General features: G+C 33.0%; 2 non-coding genes across 2 annotated transcripts; both read left to right on the top strand.

Annotated features, from left to right (window-relative positions):
* TRNAV-UAC (transfer RNA valine (anticodon UAC)) lies at positions 1–73 on the top strand. The gene has a single exon. It is a non-coding gene; the product is annotated as a tRNA-Val (tRNA).
* A 2,726-nt stretch (positions 74–2,799) lies between these two features.
* TRNAV-UAC (transfer RNA valine (anticodon UAC)) lies at positions 2,800–2,872 on the top strand. The gene has a single exon. It is a non-coding gene; the product is annotated as a tRNA-Val (tRNA).
* Positions 2,873–5,037: the final 2,165 nt, after the last annotated feature.

The following is a 5,037-nucleotide window of genomic DNA, read 5'->3' as shown; positions in this document are numbered from 1 at the left end:
GGTTCCGTGGTGTAGTGGTTATCACATCTGCTTTACACGCAGAAGGCCGCCAGTTCGATCCTGGCCGGAATCATATGTTTTGTAGTTTGTTATTATTGCTAATATATTGTTTTTTAATCCGATTGCAAAAAATACGTTTAGTAAGTATAGCTTGCTTTTTTTTTAAAACTGTTTTTTTTTTAAGTAATTAGCGGTTGAGGAGTAACTCATGATGTAGATATAAACAAATGTCTTTTTTATCTTGTTTCGATAATTATTATTTATATGACACTATATAAACACGAATATTTTTTATCATAATACACTTGATAATAAAACAAAAGAAACGCAAATAATTTAAATATTGATTCCTGGTTTACATTTCTTTAAAAAAAAAAGCAGAAGTTCTAAAAAAAATTTCTTTTCTTTGCTTGAAAATTTTTAAAAATTTTGATCGTAGCGAGATTAGATCTTGCAAATCGTCAATCATTTATATCAAAATATATCGTTTTTCTTATAAGATTCTTCTTTTCTTTTTCTTCGTTCTTCTCTGTGAAGAGATTTCTCCATTTCCACCGCTACACAAACACCGCTGTTTTTCATTCCACTTCCAAGTATTTCTAAACTAATCAGAATGCACCACTCTTAACCCGAACACCAAAGCTAACAGACTGACCTACTTTGGACCCTCCATACAAAGTCGACTCGCGGTCACTTCAACTGCTAGCTCGTTTACTGAAATAGCCCAAAATATGTTTACTGAAATTCAGTTGTTTTTGTCTAAATGTGGAAGTTTTTAAAAACTTCTACATCACAAATGTTATTCAAAGATTTTTTACAGATTCACGTTCTATCTCGCGTATGCTATATGCGGTGGGTGGAGTGCACCTAGTGTTAAAACATTCCGTTTCTCATTTTCCGTCAAAATTTTTAAGCTTTGTGTATTGAAAGGCGAAACTCACCGCCGCGATTTGCCTTCATATCAGACCGAAGAAAATATTAATGAATAATAATTCATTCATCCGAGTGGGAATCGAACTCACAGCCGTCGCGCTTATACTTAGACGCTTGTTCACACGCCTGCGCCATGACGGTCTCTTTTCTTTTAATATTACAAAAAAATTTGGAAGTCATCACGACTGGCTGTTTTTAATAAGAATTTGTTATGTTCCCCAATTTGGGGAATCCCCCAATCAAAGCCGCATTTCATCTAATGAAATGTAAACAAAAAAAAAATAATTCATTCCCCCCCAATTGGGAATAGCTGTCAGACGCTATTATAAACATATCAGACACTGATTCCAATGAGCAATGAGTGCGAGAGTGACATATTCGTGGCAAGATTGATCGCGGCCGCTATAAAACCTCTATCGGCCGCCCGCACTTTGAAAAATGGATTCGTATTCATTACACGGTGCTTTCACTTGACCAGAATTTATTACTGTGGAACTTTTTTTTTTTTAGGTGAGCTTAAAAAAAGCTTTTGAAAGTCTTATCTTAATATGTAAACCCTTTTTTTGGCGTCAGATATAGGAGGGTAGGTAGAGGGAACCTAATGTTACCTCAGTTCCTCATTTTTCGCTGAATTCTGGAGGCATTACATATTGAGTGAAAATATGAAATTTTTCATTTCCCTCAGTCGGAATTGAACCCTCAACCTGTCGCGTTTATAGTCACACTTTGTGCCTGCGCCTCGACTGGCCTCAGTCAACAACAAAAACGAAAATATGTATAAATTATTATTTATGAGATACTCGTATATTGTAAGAAGAACATTTTGATGTGCAAATAATAAAATATGTAGGTACATTATATTGAGAACATTGTGGTATAGCGGCACAGTGTTTGACTATATACGCGAAGGTTGTGAGTTCGATTGCTATTGGGGACAATGGTTTTTTATTTCCTTACCCTGGTCACCATAATACAAAGGACAGCGAAAAGCCACCCAACACACAACGTCTCGAAAATTGTTTAACATATGTTTCACGGAGAGTATTAACACTAGGTTCCCTCTGCCTTCCCTCTAATAAAAGGGATATAGCATGAAGCTACCATCTCTCTCTCTATACGCTCTCTAAGCAACTATCATATCTCTATTTGCAAATTAACATACACGTACAAAGAAATTAATCATCATAATTTATAGTCTAAGTATTACACTACTATAAACTACAGTAAAGCCTTAGAACAAGTAGTGTCATTGACCCCTCGGCTTAAACAATAATAGCGGTATTAGATCAACGAGCGGAAGTGCGTAATGCTGATGTTATTATATGCTGGGACCGGACCTTGATGCCTAACTCCTGAGTTATTAGTATATGTATATATCTATCTATATGTCTTATATGTATGGATTATTATTAATTATTACGGAATTAAAGCCATTAGGGCTCAGTGGAGCTGGGTGAAGCTAGAAACGCAACTGTTGTAAGTTAAATCCTCGGGAAAAAAAATATATTTAAATTATTTTTGTTTTCACACTCTGCCATTCAACAGTAATATCTCGAAAATTGGATAAAAAGTGAAGAAACGAGTGTCTTAATTCTCTGCCGATCCTGCTATGCTGAATACGGCGTGAAGCTGTTTTTTTTACTATTATTTTTTCGATATTTAATGTGAAATGAAGAACTTTTCTCATCAAATATTTTATTTAATTTAGTATTTAAATATAATAAAGTAGTTGTCGATTGAAGATAAATAATAATTATTTAATTACATGTAATAAATGTTCCAAATAAACTTGTTTTGAATATCAAATTACTTTCACATTGTATATAAAGAATATTTTATTCCTATAATTTAAATATTTATCCAAGTGGTTCCGTGGTGTAGTGGTTATCACATCTGCTTTACACGCAGAAGGCCGCCAGTTCGATCCTGGCCGGAATCATATACTTTTTATTTATTCAATTTATTATCGATACTTTTTGTTTTTGCCATCAATATTGGTAATATGAGAATAAAAAAAAATATAATATCAACATATTTGTATTTATTATTTTATATTTTTAAATTGCTTTAAAGGTATGTTGATTGTAAAAACTTTAAAATATATAATTTACATAATTATTATTTATACAGTTGGTGTGTATCATGTTGGTATATAATTTATTTTTATAAAAATTACTACTCCCCAGAGGCGCAGTGGTTGATTTTACAGTCATATAGCTGCATTTACACGCGGTAGCAGTGGGTTCGATTTTCATTCAAGATACAAAACTATTTTCCAGATAGTGATTATTTAATTTTCATAAGAAAATAATTATTAAATAAAATAACTAAAAGATGAACATAATAAATCCTAACACTAGGCTCCATTTTCCTACCCTTCTATATACAGCGTGAAGTTGAAAAAAAAATACAATTAAAATATGGTCTTAAATTATAGCTTGAAAGAATTAAAAGTATCCAAGAAGAATATATTCATCGATTGACCGTCCTCTGTCACCTCACCTCGAACAAGTTATTTCCAACAAAGCTCCAGCGATCCCAAGTGATTAATAACGAGAACTTTTTATCGAAACTTTTTTTCGAATTCGAAAAAGATCAATTTGTCTGTCGACAGAGTTACTTTTGTCATCAATTTAATGTTAAATAAATAGCTTTGCTGTTCTGCTGGCCATTGTAGTGCAGTATATCGTTTGATTATAACATATAATTATAGGTGTGGGTTCGATTCTAGTGGAGAGGACTTATAGCAGGGTAGGCAGATGGAATTTTGTTAAGACACTCCGTTGGAAAAAATGAAAATATGATCTTTGCCCCACCTAAAACCCAACTTATAAGAGTAAATAAATAATTAATTAATTAATATATAATCAAGTATTTTATTTACTTAATTCTTCTTCCATTGTTTCATTTTATGTTTATAATAATCAAAGAACCAAACGACTTTTGACATGACAATGATTCCAGTTTAAAACGCGGATAAGTTTCATAAATCTTGACATTATTATATTTGAAATGAATAAATGAATTAATTAGTAATTATAAAATCATAAAAAATAAAAAACCCGCGATTCCGTAAACTGGGTCAAAAGCGCTTCAAATGTTACTTAAATTTTCGTAGATTGCAAGAGATTTTGTGCAATTTTATATGCAGAGTTGTTTGTTTTTCATATTAATATTGAAATTTATAATTTATATGCTCATGGGGCCAGTGGCGCATTGGCTCTAAGTGTGACTGTAAACGCCACAGGTTCTAGGTTCAATTCCCTTTCTAGGAAATGACTTATTTATTTTTATTTCTTCGTTCGTGTGGTGTCTGGCGGCGTTGAGTTCCACTTCTCAGGCAATTTGTCCAGAATTTGGCGGAAAATGGGGAACAGAGTATCTTAACACTAGGTTCCCTCTGCCTATCCTGCTGCGGTAATGTGGTATACGTGTAGCTAGGAAAAGAAATAAATCTCGATGTAAAATATTTATATGTATATTTTTATTCTTATTTTCACATTATTAGTTTCGTTTCTCGGTTCCGGAAGAGTGGCGTTCAAGTGAAGCAAGGGAATAAATAACCTTAATTAACTAATTTTACAAAGTTCTTAAACGCCTGGAAACTGGAAATCTAAATAATCATTTCGTCAACCTTATTTTTTATCAATCAGACCTTTTCAGAAGTCACGGAAAATATATAATACGATATATGAATCGCAAAGAAATAGAATTTTGGACTTTATATATATGTATATTATATCAACCGCTGCTACCACTGTGTCGTGCGGTAGTCATTAAAATTTTCACAAAATATTTTTTACTTTTAGTTGCCGACTGAACCGACTATTATAGTCGCTTTAAAATTTTCAAGTTTGAATATAATTTTGCTCTAGAATTTTAACTAGACGGATTTTGATCGTTTATGGCGCAGTGGAGAGTTATAAATGAAGTCAAAGAACACATGTTGAGGTCAGTTGTGGCGCAGGTGCTCAAGTGTATGACTATAAATATAAATGCGACTGGTTGTGGGTTCGATTCCCGCTCGGAGTCGAAATATATATTTTAATTTATATTTTCCGCCGCATTCCGCCGCAATGCCTCCAGAATTTGGCGGAAAATTTG

The sequence above is a fragment of the Heliconius melpomene genome, chromosome 7 (assembly GCF_056956725.1).
Source record: "Heliconius melpomene rosina isolate 202511_hmr_F chromosome 7, ASM5695672v1, whole genome shotgun sequence".
Lineage (NCBI taxonomy): Eukaryota > Metazoa > Arthropoda > Insecta > Lepidoptera > Nymphalidae > Heliconius > Heliconius melpomene.
Note: the sequence above shows the minus strand (reverse complement) of the source record. Positions and strands in the feature narration are given on the sequence as shown.